This window comes from Enhydra lutris, unplaced genomic scaffold (assembly GCF_002288905.1).
Source record: "Enhydra lutris kenyoni isolate GAN:26980312 unplaced genomic scaffold, ASM228890v2 scaffoldscaffold9, whole genome shotgun sequence".
In the NCBI taxonomy this organism is placed as follows: domain Eukaryota; kingdom Metazoa; phylum Chordata; class Mammalia; order Carnivora; family Mustelidae; genus Enhydra; species Enhydra lutris.
In genome coordinates this window covers 36845923-36871836 of record NW_019154093.1, presented here as the reverse complement: position 1 = coordinate 36871836, position 25914 = coordinate 36845923, and positions in this window count along the sequence as shown.

Sequence of the window (25914 nt, the reverse complement as noted above, 5' to 3'; positions counted from 1 at the left end):
ATGGATAAAGAAGGTGTGAGATAGATAAATAGATCTATCTATCTATCTATCTATAGATATCTATATCTATATATCTGTCTATATAGCTCCATGGATATATAGATATATCTCTATATATAGATATATCTCTATATATAGATATAGGTATATATCTATCTATCTATAGATATCCATACATAGATCTATATAGAGATCTATATAGATCTGAGTAATTAATATATAGAATTGTTGTATCACTGTATTGTACACCTGAAACTAATATAGCAATATATGTTTACTAGAATTAAATTTTAAAAAATAACAAAAATATTTTAAAAATCCAATTAAATAATGGGCAAATGACCTAGATAGACATTTTTCCAAATAAGATATACAGATGGCCAACAGACACATGAAAGTATGCTCAATATCACTAGTCATCAAGAAAGTACAAATCAAAACCACAATGAGATACCACTTTACACCTATCAGAATGACGAAAATCAAAAGAAATAACAAGTGTTGTAATCAATATGGAGAAAAATGAACATGCCTACACTGTTGGTGGGAAATTGGTGCAGTCACTTTAGCAAATAGTATGAAAGTTCCTGAAAAATTAAAAATAGAAATATCATATGATCCAATACTTCTTCTACTGGGCATTTACCCAAAGAAAACAAAAACACTATTTTAAAAAATATATACATCCCTATGTTTATTATAGCATTATTTATAATGGTCAAGATACAGAAGCAACTTATGTGTCCATTGATAGATGAATGGGTAAGGAAGAGGTGAGATATGTATATAATGAAATATGACACAGCTATAAAAGATGACATTGCGCCTTTTGCAAACAGATGGTCCCAGAAGATGAAATAAGTAAGAGAGAAAGACAAACACCATATGATTTCACTCATATGTGAAATCTAAAATAAATAAATAAATAAACACACGAACAAACAAACAAGAAGCAGAATTAGGCCTATAAATACAGAGAACTAACTGAGGGTTGCCAAGGGGAAGGTGTAGTGGGATGGGAAAAATGGATGAAGGGATTGGGAGATACAGGCTTCCAGATGTGGAATGAATGACTTACAGGATTGAAAGGCACAGCAAGAGGCGCCTGGGTGGCTCAGTGGGTTAAGCCGCTGCCTTCGGCTCAGGTCATGATCTCAGGGTCCTGGGATCGAGCCCCGCATCGGGCTCTCTGCTCAGCAGGGAGCCTGCTTCCTCCTCTCTCTCTGCCTGACTCTCTGCCTGCTTGTGATCTCTCTCTCTGTCAAATAAATAAATAAAATCTTTAAAAAAAAAAAAAAAGAAAGGCACAGCAAAAGTAATATCATCAGTGATATGATGACAGATTTTAGCTACCCTTCTTGTGAGCATAGAATAACATATAAACTTGTTGAATCACTGTGTTGAACACCTGAAATAAATGTAGCATTGTGTGCCAACTGCACTCAAATTTAAAAATTAAATAAAAAGAAAAAAATATATACTTATAAGACTGAAACTATGATCTGTGAGGATCTTGAGGACCCAGGTTTCTCAAATGTTACTGATAAAGTAGTACAATCATTTTGGGAAAAATTACATATCCTACACTATGACTCAGAAATTCTATTTCTATGTATTTATCCAAGAGAAAAGAATACAGATATCAACAAAATCACTTGTGTAAGAATGCTCATAGGAGGTTCATTCATAATAACAAAAGTTGTAAAAAATCCATATATCCATCTACAGGTGAATGAATAAACAAACTTATAATATAGTTGATAGTTATATGATGACATACTAACCACTATTTAACAATGTCAGCTACTTCAAATATACAACAATGTAGCTGAATCTCCAAGACTTTTGAGAAGAGAGCCTTACACAAAAGTATGCACCCTGCTTTATTCTCTTTATGTGAAGTTTTGGAACAGACAAAACTAAATCATGGTGAAATAAATCAGAATATTGGTTGCTTTTGAAGAGGGAAGAATATGACTGGGATAGAATATAAAGGAATATTTTTGGGTGATGATAATGTCTATATTCTGATAGGAGTATAAGTTACCTGGATGGTTGCATTTGTCCAAACTTGTTCAGTAGTAACACCTAAGACCTGTGTATTTCAATGGAGGTCAATCATATTTCAATAAACATTTTTAAAGTATTAACTTCAGCAACATATTTGATAGTATTTTCTGAACAAAATTGAGATATGTATACTATGTTGCTCTTGTCAGGTAGGTTCGTAGCTTATTAAACTTTAAAATATTGAATAGTTGATTGGAGTCCAGATGAAAAAAGGACTGTAATGTTTTACCCAATAGTCTTGCTCTAAATATGTTTTCTTCATATTCTAACACTGCTTTCAATTAATACATAGAATGCTACTCACAGCTGAAAATTTGGCTTCTGTGTTGGATGACACAGTTGAGAACAGGACAGATAAGATTATTCTGTAACTGAAATAAACACAGTGAAGTTTTAGAGAGATTAAGCCTTGCATTTATAGGGAAAACAAATAATTACCTGAGCAAAGGTTCATAGTATCATGACTTCATATTACGCATTTTATAAAGAATATTTAATTTGCTATGTATTACACAGAAACAAATTCTGTATATGGAACAATTAAATATTTGATCTGCGAGACCAAAAAAAAAAAAAAAAAAAAAAAAAAAAAAAATTAATTTACAAAAAAAAAAAAAAAAAAAAAAAAAAAAAAAGGAAAGGACTACTTTACCATAAAATAAGATCCTGATAGCTAGAAGTGTTTGGAAGCATTATGAAAGAGTTTTATATATTGAATGAGAGACTGGACAAAGTGATATTTGGGTTCCTTCAAAGAGTGTTTTTACTCTTCTATGATTCTAAGACCTGGTTTGATTTTTAATGAGTACACTTTGTGAATAACATATTCCAAACCAGTGAAGCAGTCATACCTTTTCCCTTTCTGTGGCAATAGCACTGATTCAGAATCCACCAGAAGATATTAATGAAATGGAAGGAAATTAATCTATCAGTATATTATATATTTATTTTGAAGAAAAGCAGATGAAAATATGTGTACTTGTGAAGCACTGAGAGGAGAAAAGGAAAATGGCCCATAAATTTTGCATGTTGTAGGGGGAAGAGAAGGCAGAAAGAGTAGTACGGATGTAGCCTTTCATCTTTGAAAAAGCCTGAGGATAAAGCACATAACTTACCTGCTAAATATCATTTGATGATAATGTCACACCTACCTTTCAAGTTATTCCTTTTTATATAATGGCTAAAAACCTAGAAAACATATTTCTTAGATAACCTTGAAGAATTTATTAGATATTTGGAAGGTACAAGCAAAGGAGAAGCTATTTTTTTCAGGAGCAACAATGGGCAGACACAGGAGATATGACAAATGTGGAATTTTGCTAGCAGGTTCCAACTGTCCTTAAAATACCCCACTTAGACTTTGCAGAGAGTTAAGAGTATTAACATTTCTGCAATTCTTTCTCTTCTGAATTTCCTGAGAAAATAGCAATGATTCTAATGCATCCATTCCTCCAGAACTTCCAAAAGTTATATAACCTTCAATTCTCTGTATTAAATCCCTTCTTACTTGAAATAATTAGTGTGGTTTTTGTTTTCTTTGGCAAACCCTAATCAATTCACTGTAAGACGAGTATTATGGGCTTCACAGTCCTCGAAAATTCAGGAATTTGATTTATTTTTTTTAAACATCTGTTACATGACAACCACTACACCATTATGAGTAATTGTACTCAGAGATAGTTTGATCCTTGTCCTCTTGATGTTTACATTTGGTGGGGAACTGGGCAATTAAAACTAATTTTAAGAGCATCTCAGGTAATTCTAAACTACAATTTTAAGAATCACAATAGAAATGTTTATCTTTTCACCAAATCTGCTTTACATCCCCAACTGCTCATTTTAATACTCATTACAATAATTCATCCAGGCAGTCAAGCCATAAAACTAAGAAACATTCTGGATTCTTGTCTCCTTTACTCCAGATTCCAATCCAAATAAATGTTGGGTTTTGTTTCCTAAAAAGGACTTGTATATGTTTCTTCCTCTCCATCCCATTGCACTATTATATTGATGAATTATATTAATAAAAATATCAAGAGATTTGGAATCATATGAACCCCAATTTAAATCCTGGTTAAGCCATTTGTTGGTTGTGAGAAATGAAACATATAATTTCTTTAGGGCATAAAAATAGTAGTGCACAATAGGGCTTTCTTAAGGATTAGAGATAGTATTTGCAAAGCATCTAGTACAGTGTCTGGTTGATTAGTAGATGAGGTGCCTCTTTCTCTACTCATGTCCCACCAATTCATTTCATTTGTAATTGCAAGTTTTGTGGACCACTTCAATAGAAGTACCTCCTAACTAACCTCTCTACTTAGTCTTCTGTTACTTAAATCTCTTTTCCTTATAATCTCTTTCCTTCCTAATAATTCCAGAGTCACCACTGAAAAATGTAAATTTAGTATGTTCCTTTTCTGCCTAATAGTTTTCAATGTTTCTTCAAAATTTGTACGATGGAGTTCAAACTATTTAAAAGACTAAAAATTTTACTTTTTTATCATCTGATACCTAAATACTTTTCAGGTCTTTCTGTGGACTTCCTTGTACATATCACCACCTCAGCCAAACCAAAATCTTACTTTTCATAAAGGAGGAAGTAAACTGATGTAACAGAAATCTCAGCAAATGTGTATTAAATTCTAGCTTCTCTACTTGTGTGATCTTGGGCAAAATAACTTGTATTCTCTGTTTCATTTTTCTCATGTATACAAAGAAGATAGTAATATTCATTTCAGTTGTTCTGCAGTTTAAAATGAGCAATATTGAAGTTCTCTTTAGGCTGAAAGATTCAGTGGAAATGCAAGATTAATACTACATGACGGTCTCATTATGTTATAATAGTTATTTTTACTTATCAATGTAAAATAATGTACTGGGGGTTGAACACTACATGATTTCCATCTAAAGTAAAAAAAAAAAATTATGATCCTTTTGCTCAATGGCTGGACAATTTGAAGAGTGGGAAAGATTTAGAAGGGACATTTGGATATTAGCAAATATGGTGAGTTCAGAAGAAAACTTAATGGCTTGTTATGTTTGTCTGTTATTCAACACCAGACATATTTGTCTTAATATATTCAATAAGTACTGAATATAAATACCATGGTTAAGTGAGCTTCTCTTTGGCTAAAATCTCTTTTAAGATTTTTCTGCATTGGGGGATCACATCTATGAACCATAAATATCTAAAACCTGGTCTTGAATCTGTGACTTACCATTGTGAAAAAAAGCTAAACTTTATTTTGATGAGTGTTCAAAAGATCAAGCTTAATAAAAGTTCATCAGTGATACAGAGAAATCATTTTGGATATCAATCAAAGGGTTTTGCTAAGTCTTTTAGAGGAGCAAGAGTTCCATAGATAGACTTGATAAGCTAACAAAGTTAAATCTTTGAGAGGATTTAGAAAGGGATTTAGTGAGTCAATCCCATCTCTGTTGTGCTCTACCTGTGGTTGTCAAGGCAACAAGAAATGGGATTCCCAGAGTGCTATTCACCACCCTTATTCCTGAACTAGTATCAGAAAGAACACAATTATTGGACAACTGTCATCTAGTGTGTCCACATAAATTTCTAGATGCTACTCATAATAAACAAACAAACAAACAAATAAATAATAAACAAACTTCTACTGTGTTTTCCCCCAGTACATGTTTGTACTCTTTAAATAAATTACCTTCTGCTTTCTCATTTAAAAGTCTCTATTTGGGGCCCCTGGTGGCTCAGTAGGTTAAAGTCTCTGCCTTCGGCTCAGGTCATGATCTCAGGGTTCTGGGATCGAGCCCCGCATCAGACTCTCTGCTCAGAGGGGAGCCTGCTTCCTCCTCTCTCTCTCTCTGCCTGCCTCTCTGCCTACTTGTGATCTCTGTCTGTCAAATAAATAAATAAATAATAAAATAAAATAAAAAAAAATAAAAGTCTCTATTTGTTTCTAAATTATACCAGGGATTTTATTTGTAATTTACGTTATCACTGGCTATTGCTTGTGACCTGACTCACATAAATGTTGAAATATACTCTAGTTTCTTCAGAGAACAAAATCTATCCCTACAGAGTATGAACAAATACATCAATATAACATATTCCCCTAATATAAAACACTTATTTATTCACTTATTCATTCAATATTTAATAAGAAGCAACCTTGTGCTAAGCCTGTAGTAGTGTCAATGAAAACAAACAAACAAAAATAAAATATAGACATAAAACATGATCTTGGCCCTATGAGCTTCAGTCTAGTGAAGGAGATCAACATTTAGAAGTATTTGTCAAAAGTGGCTATTTTCAAAAATCCTCCTTTCCTCCCCCCCACCACCTCCATGTTAAAACTACCAATGCCCTTTCTCCTTGAAAAGCACTTCTAGCTCTGAAAAGAGGCCAATGTGGGATCCAGGAGAAAGGGAGGGTGAAGTTGTTTGTTAAAGAGTAAGTGACTTTAGGATATAAGGGTAAGGTGTAGAGTTAATTTTGCTATTTCTTTCTAAGGTGCTTGTTTCAAGATCACTCAGAAATAAATACCACCAGGAAATTGGTAGAGGAGACATTATCAGAAACAATAAAAATATCCTAGGCTATATTATCTCTATAATAGAGAGATAGGAAAACCCCCCCAAAATTGGTTTTCACTGAGCCCATCTGCCAGCACAGGGGGCAGGGCAACTCTGCCCAAACAGGGTTGCCTGAGTAACAGTACAGCAGGTCCCTCCCCCAGAAGACAGGATGGAAGAATAAAAGGCCAAGAAATGGGGTCTTTATAAAACAGGTGCATCATGTTTGGGTTGTGGTCAATAATTTGGACTCTGTACATTTCCTCAACCACCCCCTCAATAGAATGACTAAGAGAAGGAGCCCCCAACAAAGGAAAGAACAAGAGAATGTGGCCTTTGCCACAGAACCTCTGGATATGGATATAACCAATATGTCAGAAATTGACATCAGTGTAACAATTATCAAGGTGATATCTAGACTTGAGAAAAATATTAATGACAATATAGAATCTCTAAGGGCAGAAATGAGATCTAATCAGGCTGAAATTAAAAATGTGATGAATGAAATGCAGTATGAGCTGGATACACTGACTGCCAGAGTAAACGAGGCAGAAGAAGGAATTAGTGAGGTAGAGGATAAGATGATAGCAAAGATAGGAATCAGGTGGCATGGGAAAAACAAATTTAACCCAAGGAATCAAACTGAGAGAGATTAGTGACAGAATGAAATGTTACAATATCAGAATTATTGGGTACCCTGATGGGGGAGAAAGAGAGGAGATGATGAGATGATGAGAGAAAAAGAGAGGTCTAGAAGATATCTTAAAGCAAATCACAGCTGAAAACATCCCTAACTGGGGAAAGAAACAAGTATTTGTGTCCAAGAGGCAGAGAGATTTATCCCAAGATAAATGAAAACGCTGAATGCCAGGACATATAATAGTACAATTTGTAAATCTTAGATCCAGGAAACAATCTTGAACGTGGCAAGAAAGAAGAGATTTCTTACTGACAGAGGGAAGAACATCAGAATAATGTCATACCTGTCCAAGGAGACCTGGGAAGCCAGAAAGGACTGGCAAGACATATTCAGGGCACTAAATGAGAACATGCAGCCAAGGATGTGTTATCCAGCAAGGCTGTCATTCAGAAAGGATGGGGAGACAAGGAGTTTCTAAGACCAACAGAAATTGGAAGAATATATGTGGACACATATTCTTCCAATTTCTGCTAGTCTTGGAAACTTCTTGACATGACAAAGATGCCCACTCTAACCACTGTTGTTCAACATAGTACTGGAAGTCCTAGCAACAGTAATCAGACAACAAAAAGAAATAGAAGTATTCAAATTGGCAAAGAAGAAGTCAAACTCTCTCTCTTCACAGATGACAAGATACTTTATGTGGAAAACCCAAAACACTCCACGCATAAATTATCAGAACTCATATAGCAACTCAGTAATGTGGCAGGATAAAAACTCAATACACAAAAATCAGTTGCTTTCTTATACACTAACAATGTAACTGTAAAAAAAAATTAGAGAATCAATTCCATTTACAATAGCACCAAAAATCTTAAGATACCTTGGAATAAGCCTAATGAAAGAGGTAAAGATCTATACTCTAGAAAATACAGAACACTTATGAAGGAAATTAAAGAAAACACAAAAAGATGGAGAAACATTCCATGCTCATGGATGAGAAGAATAAACATTATTAAAATGTTTGCTGCCCAGAGCAATCTATACTTTCAACACCATCCCAATCAAAATACCAATGGCATTTTTCAAAGTACTGGAACAAACAATCCTAAAATTTGTATGTAATCAGAAAAGACCCCAAACTGCCAAGGAAATGCTGAAAAAGAAAAACAAAACTGGGGCATCACGTTGCCTGATTTCAAGCTTGTTATCAAGCTGTGTGCACCAAGACAGCACTGTACTGGCACAAAAACAGACACACTGACCAAAGGAACAGAATAGAGAGACGAGATATGGACCCTCAACTCTATGGTTAAATAATCTTTGACAAAGCAGGAAAAAATATCCAATGGGGGGGAAAAAAACCACAACAGTCTCTTTATTAAATGATGCTGGGAAAATTGGACAGCTATATACAGAAGAATGAAACTAGACCATTCTCTTACACCGTACACAAAGATAAATTCTAAATGGATGAAAGACCTCAATGTGAGACAGGAATCCATCAAAATCTTAGAGGAGGATATAAGCAGTATCATTTTCAACATTGGCCACGGCAACTTCTTTCAAGACATGTCTCCAAAGGCAAGGGAAACAAAAGCAAAAATGAACTTCTGGGACTTCATTAAGATAAAAAGCCTCTGCACAGCAAAGGAAACAGTCAACAAAACAAAGAGACAACTCACAGAATGGGAGAAAATATTTGCAAATGGCACTACAGACAAAGGGCTGATATCCAAGATCTATAAAAAGCTTCTCAAACTCAACACCCAAAAAGAAAACTAATAATCAAGTCAAAAAATGGGCAGAAGAAATGAACAGAAACTCCTCCAAAGAAGACACAAAAATGGATAACAGATAGATGAAAAAATGTTCAGCATCATTAACCATCTGGGAAATTCAAATCAAAATCACACTGAGGTACCATGTTACACTAGTTAGAATGGCAAAAATTGACAAGAAGAAACAACAAATGTTGGGGAGGTTGTGGAGAAAGGGGGAACCCTTTTACACTGTTGGTGGGAATGCATGTTGGTATAGCCACTTTGGAAAAGGTTGTGGACGTTCCTAAAAAACTTAAAAATAGAGCTACCCTATGACCCAGCCATTACACTACTGGGTATTTACATCAAAGATACAGATGTAGTGAAAAAAGGGGCACATGCACTCCAATGTTCATAGCAACAATGTCCACAATAGTCAAACTGTGGAAGGAGCCAAGATGCCCTTCAACAGATGAATGGCTAAGGATTTGTTTCATATATACAATGGAATATTACTCAGACATCAGAAAGGATGAATACCCAATATTTGCATCAACATGGTGGGAACTGGGGAAGAATATGCTAGGTGAAATAAGTCAGAGAAAGACAATATGGTTTCACTTATTTGTGGAACATATGGAATAGCATGGAGGACATCAGGAGAAGGAAGGGGGAAACGAAGAGTGGGAAATTAGAAGGGGAGATGAACCATGAGAGATTATGGACTTTGGGTATCAAACTGAGGATTTTAGAGTGGGGGATTGGTGAGCCACTGGGGTATTAAGGAGGGCACGTATTGCTTGGAGCACTGGGTGTTATATGAAAACAATGAATCATGGACACCACATCAAAAACTACTGATGTCCTGTATGGTGACTAACGTAACATATTTTTTTTAAAAAAAGGCAATTTACTATATCTATTTCTTTTTGAGTGACCTTTGGTAGTTTGGCTTTCAAATAATTTGTCCATTTTATCTACTTTGTAAAATGTGTTCACATAAAGTTATTCAAAATATTTCCATATTATCATTCAATGTTTGTAGGATCTGTGGTAATGCCCCTCTTTTTACTTGTGACATTTGTCATTTGGATCTCTCCTCTCTTTCTTTCTCTCTTCTCTCCCTAATTTTATTATTTCTTTTTTTTAAGATTTTATTTATTTATTTGACACAGAGAGGGAAAGAGACAGCAAGAGAGGGAATACAAGCAGGGAGAGTAGAAGAGGGAGAAGCAGGCTTCCCACTGAGCAGGGAGCTGGAAGCAAGGCTCAATTCCAGGACCTGGGATCACGACCTGAGCTGAAGGCAGATGCTTAACAACTGAGCCACCCACACACCTCTAATTTTATTATTTCTTCATCATTCTGACTAAATGTTCATGAAAGGGACTCAAAAAGAGTTCAATCACTACAACCTGTGACTAACACTAGGATACTTTGGACACCTTGTGTCCAAAGACTAGCAAGCAAGAAGACTCACCACACTGACAAGGAACCCGACTGATTAGTAGGAGGAAGTAAACTCACGTGGGTTTTTTTTTCTTTTTTTAAAAAAATAAGTTTAGACTTACAGCAAAGTTGCAAAAACAGAACAGACAATTCCTGTGTATCATTCACCCATCTTCCCCAGGGATAATCATGTAATTATGGTAATATAACTACTATGCTCTATTTCTTATCCACAGACACTTGTGACACAAAATGTGTAGATTTTCCACACTAAGCAATTCTCCAGTTCTCTGAAGAAATCAACTAGATGCCCTGTAATCACTTCAGTTCTGACACTAACTACCTGAAGTTAGCACAGACCCCAAAGGTTAAGCACTCAGTCCACAGACTACCACCAACTTCAAATGCCAATCACAAGTATCTGAATTGAAAAATTGGGAGTTCCCATGACCCCTCCACAGTTTTGATAATTTTCTGTAATGGTTCACAGAAATCAGGGAAATGCTCTACTTATTATTACTTATTACAAAGGAAATTATAAAGGATACAAACGAATAGCCAGATAAAAAAAAGTACATAGGTAAAATCCAGAAGGGTTCCGAGATCAGGAATTTCTGTCCTTGTGGTATTTGCGGTATACCACCCTCTCAGCACAAGGTTGTGTTCACCAACCCAGAAGCTCTTCAAATCCCATTGTTTTTCATGGAGGTTCTGTTATGTAGGTGTGACTGATTAAATCATTGGACATTGGTGAGTAAAAATCTTTAGCACCTCTCCCATCTCTGGAAGTCAGGGGCAGAGCTGAAAATTTCAACCATCTAATCACATGGTTGGTTCCTCAAGAAATTAGCTCTGATCCTGATGCTATTTAGGCATCTACTAAGAGACACCTAATTAGCATGAATCAGGTCTGGTTGGAAGGGGTTGTATATGTGTGTGTACACATATATACATAAGATAAATAATGCTGCTCTCATACCTATCACTTAGGATATAAGAAAGTTTATAGGTGCTTAGCACCGGGAAAAAAAAAAAAACACGAAAATATATTTCTTATATTACATGTCACAGGTACATTTAGCAAAACTAAAAATTCAACATAGTTACAATATTAATGATTAAATTAGGAACTTTATTTGGATTTCTCAGCACCAGTGGCTATAATTCATCTCACTAGTCATCCTTTTCTGTTTGTCTTTAGAAAGAGGTCCATAGGAACCATGGAGGATCTGTTCCTCAAAGCTGTGTGAAGGAAATCTGTGCAGCATAAGGCATGTACTTGGCATCCATGAGGATGTGCCACTCAGCTCTTCTAATGTGGAAGCATAATTGTTGGATGGCCCCAGCTGCTGTTCACTGAATTCATCACTGCATTATTCATGCTAGGTCTTACTACCTGTGAGATTCTCTCATATTAAGACTGAACATGGCAGGAATACAAAGGCGAGTCTATTGCTGTGAGATGTGGAACTCTCCTGACAGGTTTGGCTTGAAGACTTCCTTGTTTGCCTTCCTGCAATCTTCTTCAAAGTGTTCTGCAGCCTGAAACTGCCCATCCAATTCTTTTTCTTCATTCTCTCACATAAGTCAGATTTTTATAATAGTTTAATACCTGTCTTAACCCTTTTGGATTCTTTCTATTTTTCCCCCATAGATGTGGTCTCACCAATAAATTTCTTGAATGCCTAATATTATCTTGGGATCAGCCTATAGGAGGCACAGAAATAATGGAAATGTATATTCCTCTCTTTGGAATGAAGTGTGTTTTGTTGTTGTTTTTTTTAAGATTTATTTTTATTTATCTATTTATTTATTTGACAGAGAGAGACAGCAAGAAAAGGAACACAAGCAGGGGGAGTGGGAGAGGGAGGATCAGGCTTCCCACTAGCAGGGATCCAGAAGTGGGGCTCCATCCCAGGACCCTGGAATCATGCCCTGAGCCGAAGTCAGGCCCTCAAGGACTGAGCCACCCAGATGCCCCAGAAATGTGTTTTTAAAATGTTAATTAAGACAAGTTGGTTTATTAAATTGTAAAGGTCTTCTATATCTTCACTGATTTTACTTTTTCTGTAGATTACTGAGGGAGAAATATTAAAGTCTCTCAATTAAGATTGTGAATTTGACTGTTTATTCTTTTGGCTCCATTCAGTTTCTAGATTTTAAAGCTCAATTGTTAGTTTCATTCATAATTAGTATTGCTATGTCTTTTGGGGTGTATTAAACCATTTATCATTAGGTAATATCCCATTTTTCCTTCTGATACTGTTTCCTGTACTGAAATCTGTATTTTCTGATATTAATATAACTATTTCATTTTTCTTTTAGTGTTTGCATATCCTTTTTACTCTATTACTTTTAACTTATGAATATCTTTATATTTGCAGTGAATTTTTATGTAGACACAATAAAAAAAACAAGACCACACTCTCTGCTCTGATAATCTCTATCTTTTAATTGGAATGATTAGACCTTTTATGGTTACTGTAAATATTTGAAGTGTTAGATTTAAATCCAATATCTTATTGAGTATTGCTTATTTGTTCCATCTATTTTTATATTTTTTTACTGCTTTTACTGCTTATTTTTAAATTTGATTATTTTCTAAAATTATACTTATCTTCACTTCTGTTCTATCAGGCATGGTTTTTTTTAATTTTTAGAGGTTGTTTTAAATTTTACAATATGCATCTTTAATTTACTGTGTCTAACTGAATTCTGATGTTATACAGGCTTTCATCAGGATTGGCTCAGTCTGGATGGGACTGAGTATGCAGATTTAGGTTCTGTATTTTATGGAGCAGAGGGAAAGGCTATTCAGAGCATGTACTGATCACAAAAACCACACTAAAAAAGATTTGAAAGATTTGATTGATTAACTTACAATGAAAATTAAGACCTATCTCAATAAATTTTATATTATTTATGCTTTTAAATAGGGCTACTTTCTTTTTGGACCCATTGATGCAGATTTTTCAACTACTCAGTGTATTTAAAATGAGAATTTTGTCTTTAATAATTATCCTGAATAGTTGGTTTGAGTATTGGATACATATAGTTCTCTATTATTAAAGAAATTTTATTTTGCTATTCTTGAATGGTTTTTTTTTCCCAACCTAATTTTTTGAATCTATCTTTATGTGTTTGGAAGCCCCTATAGATTTAGTAAATATCAAGCCTTGTTTTTAGGTCATTCATTTCCAAATATTAACATACAATACATGCGCACGTGTGCGTACACACACACACTCATACACACACACACACACAGATTTATTTTAGAAACTCCATACCTTGATCCCTACTTCTCAGACCTTGGCTTCCATATAATTAGTTCTTATACTAATTGTAATTTTACTAAAAGTTAGGTTGTCCATGTAGCCTCACAGATGGACTCATTGGTATTTAACCTGTCTAGAAGAACTTGAGAGTGATGATAGAGACAGTATTATCTGTGGAATATATAGAAGTACAGACAGAATTAAATTCTCAATGTTGTCTTCCTTCCCAGAGTACTTTGATAAATCAGTAAAGTAATGTTCTCTGCTTTCATGCTTAGTGACAGGGCTTAACATGAGAACTCCATAATGGCTTTTAAGTAGCTTGTCTGTCAGAAATAATCAGCCAGTATTTTGATAATAGTGCTGGAAAACAACCAATTTCCTCTCTGAATCAGAAGACTTTTTCAGATGTCTCAAATAAAATTCATACTAGAATCATGTTTTCTCCCTGATATAGTTAACTGATCTCTTATCAGGGTAAGAGAAGCTTGCCACAGTATATTTTTTAGCCTTATAAATTTCCTACCCAGAATTCCTATACATCAATCAATGTAATCATTAGAAAGAAACCATAGGAAGAAAAATCATTCTAATTATATAGAAAAATATTTCTATAATTATACCAGAAAACATATCAAATTATTAAATAATTCTATAGAAACAAAGTTTCTATAGAAAATGAAAATAACTTGGCATTAAAAGACCAATTTTTTATTTATTAGGTTTTTGATTCCAAATAAATTCTTAAACTTCATAGTCTTGATTTTTTTAATCAAAAAAATGGAAAGAAAACATCTTATTTGCCTATTCCATTGGAATGTTATGACTATCAGATGAAAGAATATTCATGGAAGTACTGGAATAATCCCCATATTGTTTCAAAGAAGGCTTTCCATGATAAAACATTATCTTTCAGTAAAGGGATATGAAAAGATGTTTGTAGCACCCTGTGAGAACGTCTTAACATGTTGTCAGGGGCCAAGGATGACAAATTAAAATCACTAACTTTTTCATGATTACAGATTATTGTTGATGCATGTCAGGAAGATCTTGAGATTTACCAAAAGTGTTGGCCTAAGGAAAAACTACGCCAATGGACAGTCTGGGCAATTAGTTTTCAAAATGAGTTATTGAAAAGTGATCGAAAAAAAAAGTGATCCATTTTAATATGTTGACAGATCATAGGTATTGAATGGGCTCTGATCATGGGTACTAAATGAACCCAAAATGTCTGGTTGATACTTTTGTCTTGTTAACATTCACTAAATCATTCATTTATTCACTCAGCAAATAATATTTGAACAGTATGCCAAGCAGTGTACTGGATGGTAATGAGACAACGGTGAATAAGATAATCATGGTTCTTCAGTTTCACATGACTAACACTGTAACAGAGAAATAACCATTAACTGGGTCATTTTACATATGGGGATTGCTAAGAAAGATATAATGCAACAGGCTAAGAAAATCATAATAGAAAGACTTAAATTCTGTGAGATTAGGGAATGCCAAATCTCAAAATGGTTTGTAATAGTTAAATATATGAGGGTGGAGAAATAGTATTTGCTAGATGAGAGATAAGGAATTGAAATGGTCGAATTAGCTAAGTGAGCCAGCCAGTTTAGATTTTAAGGAAATAAAGACAGATGCTTCCATTGTTAGAAACTGAGTCATGCAAGGTGATGTATATTTCTGATATGGGTATTCTCTACATTCTCACCTAAAACTAGGAGATTTTGAGTGTCTTATCCCTGAGTAAATTCAGGAGCACAAACCTTTTTGTCTGGATTCTCCCTTTATCTATCTATCTATCTATCTATCTATCTATCCATCCATCCTCAGGAATGAGCCATCAACACCATCATCTACAGGAAGAATCTGGAAAAGGCTTTCCACATTCCCAGGGAATAATGGCAGTTGCCTAGGAATCTGTCCATACAACCTCAAAATACAGATGAAGGAGAAAATAAGAAAACTCACTAGAGGCAATCTACATTCATGACTATATTTTATTGACAAGACAATAAAAAGGCCTCAGCTGGGACAAATCTGTAAGACCTTCCCCAGCTTTAGAGCTCCTTGTAGGGTCAACTGCCATCTTAGATGAGACTGCTTCACAACGCAACTTCTCCTTCTGTTCAATGATGCTTCTTTATATTCCCTTCCAGAAGAGGTGAACCCAGGTATTTCCTCATAAGCCTCCTGCAGGGTATATCGGTGCTATGGCCTGAATTGTGTCCCCTCCCCCCACCCTCCAAATATCCATGTGCTGAAACCCTAACCCCCAACATGATTGTATTTGAAGACAAAGCTTTGGGGAAGTAATTAAAGTTAAATGAGTTCCTAAAGGTGGAATCCTAATCCAATAGGAATCCTAATCCAATAGGAATGATGGGCTTATAAGAAGAGAAGGAATGAGATCTCTTCTCTGTCTCTGTGTGACTCACAGAGTAATGGTCATAAGAACACACAGTGAGAACGTAGATATATTCAAGTGGGGAAGAGAACCCTTATAAGAACCTGACCTTGTTGACACCCTGATCTCAGATTTCCAGCTCCAAAATTGTGAGAAAATAAATTTCTGTCACTTAAGCCAACCATTCTATGGTATTTTGTTATGGCAATCAAAGCTAACTAATATACTTCACCTCAGCATCTGCTTCCCAGGAAATCCAACCTGCAACGATGACTTTTTACACCACTACTAAACTATAAGATCAGGACAATTTCTTGGCTTCAAATGAAAATGAAAGAACCCGATGAAACAAACAAACATAAAGATTCCAATATACTCAAAGTGCTTTCTGAGTTGAAATTCAGCTTTTTATTTAGAGAGTGTCTTCTCAGCCTGAATTACTTGAAGATAATTGCCTAGTGAGCACAAAGCTATTCATCATATTCATGAATTGGAGAGGCTGCTTCTGATCCCCAAGTTTCTGGCAGGTGGAAATGGAGAGATTGTCATTTGTAATACGTCATGTCCCCAGTGATGCTGAATCACTTGAAATTCCAAACACCTGCACTGTCCCCCCTAAGGATTCTTACTATCAAAATGCAAGACTGCAGTCAGCACTCTGAGACAAGTGATAAGGAGAACCCACTGAGCCAAGAAAACAACAAATAACTTTGGAAGCCTTTGGAAACTTAGCATTTCCAATCAAAAGTTTATCTGCTCTGAGCAGAAAACTAAATCTGCAGTATGAATAATTAGGGGCAAGTAAAGTTTTTATGGGAATGCAGGAGAACCTGACTCTTACCTTGAAATCACCACTTCCTCATGTAACATTTCTGAGGCAGATTCACCTAAGAATAAATATCAAGAAGAGAAAAAAGTAGGCTTCATTATTAAAGATAAGCCAGCATCTGATACTACAATAAGGACTCTCTGGTATTGGTAATGACCCAGGTAAGATGGGACTGGAAGCCAAAACAGTGTCTCCATTTCTATCTTATGTCCAAACTTGGACTTTAGGATTGTATCTTCTTTAGATAGAAATAAAGAAAAAAGAAACAAGAGAGATACACAGAATATGAGCACACTTACTTCCACACTTCTGCTCATGTTGCTGCCTCTGTTTGGAAAGCTATCTTGGAAAACTCCACCTTACACCCTTCAGAAACCTCTACTGGCCCTTTAAGATACTCTTGAGGGAAGACATCCTGATTTCCAAGGCAGAGTAAGTTCCTCCTTACTTTGTGCTTCCACTTTAGACATGTCCTTGTTGTGCATTTCAGCTTCTTTATAATTATTTATTGGGTTTTTAGAGTCACTAAAGAATGAGTTTCTTGGAGGGGGAGGAAGAAAGATGGAGGGGAATTAGGAGACTGAGATAGCATTAGGTCCCAGGAGTTCAGCTAGATAGTTATCAAACCATTCTGAACACCTACAAACTCAACAGGAGATAGAAAAGAAGAAGAGCAGCAATTCTAGGAACAGAAAATTGACCACTTTCTGGAAGGGAGGATCTGTGGAGAAATGAATCCAAGGCTATATAAAGGAAGATAGACTGCAGGGGTAGGGGCCAGCTCCCAGCAAGCATTTGAGCAGTTGAGCACAAAAAAGAACTTTTAGAAGTCTATTCCACTGAGGGATGTCACTCCAGAGGCTAGTAGTGATGGAGCTCTTCTGTGTAGTCTCAGAACCCGCAGGGTCACAGGAAGACCAGGGGTGTCTGAGAGTGGCAGAGATCCCAGGTATCAGAGGAGGGAAGCTGGCTACAGAGACAGAGCCAAGGTGGGGGATCTCAGCTCAGGGTTACCTTAAACCTTGATGCAAGGCACAGTCAGGTCACTGCTCCTCAAGCAGGGATCCCACAAGTGGCAGATCCAGAGAGACCCCCTCCTTCCTCTTCCAGGATGAGGGATGCAGAAGCATGTGGCAGGAATCTTCTGGTTTAGAGACTCCAAACGGGGCTGTGCGCCAGAGATAGAAATGCACGGTCACAGGCCAGGGGCACAAAGAGCATGGCCAGAGGCCAGGGATATGGGAGGGATTGACTGCTTTTCTCTGAGGGTGCACTGAGGAGTGCAGTCCTGAGCTCTTGGATCCTCTGGGTCAGAGATTGGGAGTCTGCCATTTTCATACCATCCTCCGGAGCTCTACAGAAAGCATGCAGGGAACAAAAGCTACCAAGAGCAAACCCAAGCAGGGTACTTAGCCTGGTCTCTGGCAAGGGCAGTGCAATTCTGCCTCAGGCAAAGACATTTGAGAATCACTGCAACAGGCCCCTCCCCCAGAACATCAGCAAGAAAATTAGTGAAGATCAAGTTCACCTATCAATGAGAACTGTGAAACTCCAGAGCTAGGGGAAAGAAACACAGAATTCATGGTTTTTTCCCCATGATCCTTTAGCTATGCAAAGTTAAATTTTTTAAATTTTATCTCTTTTATTATTCTATTTTTTTTAACTTTTCCCCTTTCTTCTTTTTAATGGTTTTTAAGTATTTTATCTTATCAATACCTTTTTTTAAAAAAAATCCTTTTAAATTTTCATTGTTATAGTCATATTATGGCTCTTCATTGTATTTAACCTTATTTTTTGTATACATATAGGTTATTTTTTTTCTTAAAATTTTGGGATATTATTTCTTCTACTAGATCAAAATATACCCTAAATCTGGCTCCAGCCTATTCACCTTCTCTACTTTTTTTCTTCTTTTTCCAACCAACTTATCAATTTGTTTTTTATAATCTCTTAAAATTTTCATCTTTATAGTCATATTCCATCCCTTCATCGTGTTTACCTTTATTTTTGTATATATGTAAGTTTTAATTTCTTTAAAATTTTGGGAGATAGTTCCTTCTAAGAGACCAGAGTACACCCAAAGTCAAGAGGGTGGCTCTACTCTACTCACCACCCTCCTCCCCCCATTTCGGGTCTCTTCTGATTTGGTTAATATATATATTTCTGTGGTCTGTGCCACCCTTTTAGTATTTTACTCTCTCATTCATATATTCTTATCTGGGTAAAATAACAAGGCAGAAAAATTCACCACAAAAACAACAACAACAACAAAATAACAAGAGGGAGTACCAATGGCTAGGGACCTAATCAAACAGACATTGGTAATATGTCAGAAGTAGAATTCAGAACGATTCTCAAGTTGCTAGCTGGGCTTCAAAAAGCCGTGGAAGATATAATAGAATCCCTTTTTGGACAAATAAAAGTCCTTCCTGGATACATAAAAGAACTAAAATCCAACCAAGTTGAAATTTAAAAAAAGCTATTAATTAGGTACAATAAAAAATGGAGGTGGGGTGCCTGGGTGGCTCGGGTCATGATCCCAGGGTCCTGGGATCGAGTGCTGCATCTGGCTCTCTGCTCAGAGGGGAGCCTGCTTCTCCCTCTCTATCTGCCTGCCTCAGCCTACTAGTGATCTCTCTCTGTCAAATAAATAAATAAATAATATTTAAAAAATGGAGATTCTTACTGCTAGGATAAATGATGCAGAAGAGGGAATTAGTGATATAGAAGATGAAATAATGGAGAATAAAGAAACTGAGCAAAAGAGAGACAAAGAACTAATAGACCATGAGTGGAGAATTTGAGAGGCAAGTGATACCGTAAGATGAAACAATATTAGAATAACTGGGATCCGAGAAGAAGAAGAAGAAGAAGAAGAAGAAGAGAGAGGAGCAGAAGGTATACTTGAGCAAAGTATAAGAGAGAATTTCCTTAATAAGGCAAAGGGAACAAGCACCAAATTCCAGGAGGCATAGAGAACATCCCCTCAAAATCAATACAAATAGGTCCAAACCCTGTCAGTTTTACACGTTTTACTTGTAAGTAAAACTTACAAGTCTTAGCAACAAAGAGAAAATCCTAAAAGCAGTTTAGGACAAGAAGACTGTAACATACAATGGTAGAAATATTAGATTGACCGCAGACTTATCTACAGAGACCTGGCAGGTCAGAGAGGACTGACATGATCTATTCAGAGCACTAAATAGGAAAAATATGCAGCCAAGAATACTATATCCAGCTAGGCTGTCCCTGAAAATAGAAGGAAAGATAAAAAGCTTCCAGGACAAACAAAAACTAAAAGAATTTGCAAACACCAAACCAGCCCTACAGGAAATATTGAAAGGGATCCTCGAAGCAAAGAGAGAGCCTAAAAGTAGTAGACAAGAAAGGAACAGAGAGAGTATGCAGTAATAGTCATTTTATAGGTAATACAATGGCACTAAATGCATATCTCTCAATAGTTACCCTGAATGTAAATGGGCTAAATGCCCCAATCAAAAGACACAGCGTATCAGGATGGATTAAAAATGGATAAAAAAAAAAAAGACACATCAATATGCTGTCTACAAGAAACTCATTTTAGACCCAAAGACACCCCCAGATATAAAGTGAGGGGTGGAAAACAATTTACCATGCTAACAGACATCAAAAGAGCTGGTATGGCAATCCTAATATCAGATAAATTAGATTTTAAGCCAAAGACTATAATTAGAGATGAGGAAGGACACTGTATCATACTTAAAGGGTCCATCCAAAAAGAAAATCTAACAGTTTTAAATATCTATGCCCCTAACATGGGAGCAGCCACCTATATAAACCAATTAATAACAAAATCAAAGAAACATATTGGCAATGATGCAATATCAGTAGGGGACTTTAGCAACCCCCTCACTGAAATGGACAGATCATTTAAGCAAAGGATTAACAAGGAAATAAAGGGTTTAAATGACACACTGGAGCAGAGGGACATCACAGATAGATTCAGAACATTTCATCCCAAAACAACAGAATACACATTCTTCTCTAGTGCACATGGAACATTCTCCAGAATAGATCACATCCTGGCTCACAAATCAGGTCTCAACCAGTACCAAAAGATTGGGATGATTCCATGCATATTTTCAGACCACAGTGCTCTGAGGCTAGAGCTCAATTACAAGAAGAAAGTTGGAAAGAACAGAAATACATGGAGGCTAAAGAGCATCCTACTAAAGAATGGATGGGTCAACCAGGAAATTAAAGAACAGTTGAAAAAAATTCATGGAAACAAATGAAAATGAAAAACACATCTGTTCAAAATCTTGGGACACAGCAAAGGTGGTCCTGAGAGGAAAGTATAGAGCAATATAAGCCTTTCTCAAGAAACAAGAAAGGTCTCAAATATACAACCTAACCCTACACCTAAAGGAGCTGGAGAAGGAACAACAAAGAAAGTCTAAACCCAACAGGAGGAGAAAAATCATAAAGATCAGAGCAGAAATCAATGAAATAGAAACCAAAAGAACAATAGAACAGATCAACAAAACTAGGAGCTTGTTCTTTGAAAGAATTAATAAGATTGATAAACCCCTGGCCAGACTTATCAAAAAGAAAAGAGAAAGGACACAAATAAATAACATCATAAATGAAAGAGGAGAGATCACAACCAACACCAAAGAAATACAATCAATTATAAGAACATATCACGAGCAACTATATGCCAGCAAATTTGACAATCTGGAAGAAATGGGTGCATTCCTGGAGACATATAAACTACCACCACTGAACCAGAAAGAAATAGAAAACCTGAACAGAACCATAACCAGTAAGGAGATTGAAGCAGTCATCAAAAATCTGCCAAAAAAAAAAAAAAAAAAGCCAGACGGCTTCCCAGGGGAATTCTACCAAACATTTAAGGAAGAATTAATACCTATTCTCCTGAAACTGTTCCAAAAACTAGTAAAGAAAGGAAAACTTCCAAACTCATTTTATGAGGCCAGCATTACCTTGATCCCAAAACCAGACAAAGACCCCAGCAAAAAGGAGAATTACAGACCAGTATCCTTGATGAACACAGATGCAAAAATTCTCACGAAAATACTAGCCAATAGGCTCCAACAGTACCTTAAAAGGATTATTCACCACAACAAAGTAGGAGTTATTCCTGGGCTGCAAGGGTGATTCAACATCCACAAATCAATGTGATAAAATATGCTAATAAAAGAAAGAACTAGAACCATATGATAGTCTCAATAGATGCTGAAAAAGCATTTGACAAAATACAGCATCTTTTCTTGACCAAAACTCTTCAAAGTGTAAGGATAGAGGGTATACACCTCAATATCATCAAAGCCATCTGTGAAAAACCCACAGCGAATGTCATTCTCAATGGGGCAAAACTGGGAGATTTCCCCCTAAGGTCAGGAACACGGCAGGGATGTCCACTATCACCACTGCTATTCAACATAGTACTAGATGTCCTAGCCTCAGCAATCAGACAACAAAATGAAATAAAAGGCATCCGAATCGGCAAAGAAGAAGTCAAACTCTCACTCTTTGCAAATGGTATGATACTTTATGTGGAAAACCCAAAGACTCCGCTCCAAAACTGCTAGAACTCATACAGGAATTCAGTAAGTGTCAGGATATAAAATCAATGCACAGAAATCAGTTGTGCTTCTATACACCAACGGCAAGACAGGAGAAAGAGAAATTAAGGAGTCAACCCCATGTACAATTGCTGCCAAAACCATAAGATACCTAGGAATAAACCTAGGCAAACAGGTAAAGAATCTATACTCAGAAAACTATAGAACGCTCATGAAAGAAATTGAGGAAGACGCAAAGAAATAGAAAAATGTTCCATGCTCATAGAATGGAAGAACAAATATTGTGAAAATGTCTATGTGACCTAAAGCAATCTACACATTTAATGCAATCCCCATCAAAATACCATCAATTTTTTTTCAAAGAAATGGAACAAATAATCCTAAAATTTATAGGGAACCAGAAAAGACCCTGAATAGCCAGAGGAATGTCGCAAAAGAAAGCCGAGGTTGGTAGCGACACAATTCCAGACTTCAAGCCCTATTACAAACCTGTCATCAAGACAGTTGGTATTGGCACAAAAACAGACACATAGATCAATGGAACAGAATAGAAAGCCCAGAAATAGACCTTCAACTCTATGGTCAACTCATATTCGACAAAGCAGGAAAGAATGTCCAATGGAAAAAAGACAGTTTCTTCAACAAATAGTCCTGGGAAAATTTGATAGCCACATGCGGAAGAATGAAACTGGATCATCCTTACACCACACATGAAAATAGACTCCACATGGATGAAAGACCTCAATGTGAAACAAAAATCCATCAAAATCCTTGAGGAGAACTCAGGCAGTAACCTCTTCGACCTCAGCCACAGGAACTTCTTCATAGAAACATCGCCAAAGACAAGGGAAGCAAGGGCAAAAATGAACTATTGAGACTTCATCAAGATCAAAAGCTTTTGCACAAAAAACGAAACAGTCAACAAAGCCAAAAGACAACTGACAGAATCGGAGAAGATATTTGCAAGTGACACATCAGATAAAGGGCTAGTATCCAAAATCTATAAAGAAGTTATCAAACTCAACACCCAAAGAACAAATTATCCAATCAAGAAATGGGCAAAGGACATGAACAGACATTTCTGCAAAGACGACATCCAGATGGCCCACAGACACATGAAAAACTGCTCCACATCACTCGGCATCAGGGAAATACAAATCAAAACCACAATGAGATACCACCTCACACCAGTCAGAATGGCTAAAATTAACAAGTCAGGAAATGACAGATGATGGTGAGGACGCAGAGAAAGGGGAACCCTCCTACAGTGTTGGTGGGAATGCAAGCTGGAGCAACCACTCTGGAAAACAGCATGGAGGTTCCTCAAAAAGTTGAAAATAGAGCTTCCCTACGGCCCAGAAATGACACTATTGGGTATTTACCCTAAAGCTACAAATGTAGTCATCCAAAGGGGCATGTGCACCCAAATGTTTATATCAGCAATGTCCACAATAACCAAACTATGGAAAGAACCTAGATGTCCATCAACAGATAAATGGATAAAGAAGAGATGGTGTGTATATATACAATGGGATACTATGCAGCCATCAAAAGAAATGAAATCCTGCCATTTGAAATGATGTGGATAGAACTAGAGGGTATTATGCTGAGCTAAATAAGTCAATTAGAGAAATACCATTATCATATGATATCTGTGATATGAGGCATTTGAGAGGCAGGGGTTGGGTTGAGTGGGTAGGGAAGGAAAAAATGAAACAAGATGGTATTGGGAGGGAGACAAACCATAAGAGACTCTTTTTTTTTTTTTAGATTTTATTTATTTATTTGACAGACAGAGATCACAAGTAGAGCAGCAGGCAGAATGAGAGGAGGAAGCAGGCCCCCACCGAGCAGAGAGCCCGACGCATGCAGGGCTCGATCCCAGGACCCCAGGATCATGACCTGAGCCCGAAGGCAGAGGCCCAACCCACTGAGACACCCAGGCACCCCCATAAGAGACTCTTAATCTTACAAAACAAACTGAGGGTTGCTGGGGGGGTGGGAGGTAGGGATAGGGTGGTTTGGTTATGGACACTGGGGAGGGTATGTGCTATGGTGAGTGCTGTGAAATGTGTAAGCCTGATATTCACAGACGTGTATCCCTGGGGCAAATAATACATTATATGTTAATAAAAATAATATAATAAACAAATAAATAAAAACGAGTTTCTTAAAGGCAGAGACCAAATCTTGTTACTCTGGTCAGATAAGTCTAATGTAGGATTTGATAAACAATAAATATTTTATAATCAAGTACCTGAAAATATCACATGCCACTTGGCCCTAAGCTTTCTTTCCAGCCTCAAATTCCATGAATCCCACATTGCCCTGCTTTATCCATAACACAGATCTCACTGACCTCTAAACATGCCATGTACAGGCACATGTTTTAACTCACTGCTCCCTCTGCCTTGAATATTCTCCAATCATTTCAAACAATGAAAATCTTCATCTTCCTCTGAGGTCTTATTTAAATACCACTTCTTTCTTCTTTTTTTTTAAGATTTTATTTAATGCAGGAGTAAAAGGTGAGGGACAGGGACAAGCAGACAATGCACTGAGTGCACAGGCCAACACAACCCTTGATCCCAAAACCCTGAGATCATGACTGAGGGTTGGACACTCAACTGACTGAGACACCCAGGCACCCCTTAAATACTACTAGTTCCACAAAGTCTCCTCTTTGCTTTCTTTCCCATTATCTGTTCTGATCCTTTTCTTTGCACATGTATCATACTTTCTCTGCACTGGTTTCTGTTCTTTGCTGGGTTATAAACTCTTTGAAGGCAGCAATCAGGTTGTACTCCCTTTCCTGCCCAAGGCATTCAGATAGATGTATGAATCTCTGCTTCTATCCCCACTAAATCTGCTACATCTTTTTTATCTTCTAAGCTGCAAAGCTGGGAAACAACTTAAACTTCTTGTTGGTTAGCCAATCACCATTCTCTGTATTTCTTGAACTCGTCACATTTCACTATCATTATCCTAACTCTATGCCTTCTCACCTTTTCTTTACTTAACGGGCCACATTTGCTTTCAATCATCTCTTTGCCTATAGTTTCACCCATTCCCACCAAAGCTCCTTCTTCTACTCTCAACTCTTAGAACCCTAAAGGTAGGACTGTATCTTATTTTGTCTTTCTTTTTTGTTAAACAAATCCTTCCAATGGCCTATTATGGGCCAGACTCTGTTCTAGTTCTAGTTTTGAAGATGGAAGTGCATTTAAGACTCTCCCCATGGTATATTTTGACATATTGTTAAATTTTCAGAAATATTTGTTGAATGAATTAACAAAAAAATGAATGTGGTTTTAAATATATGGAACATAATCT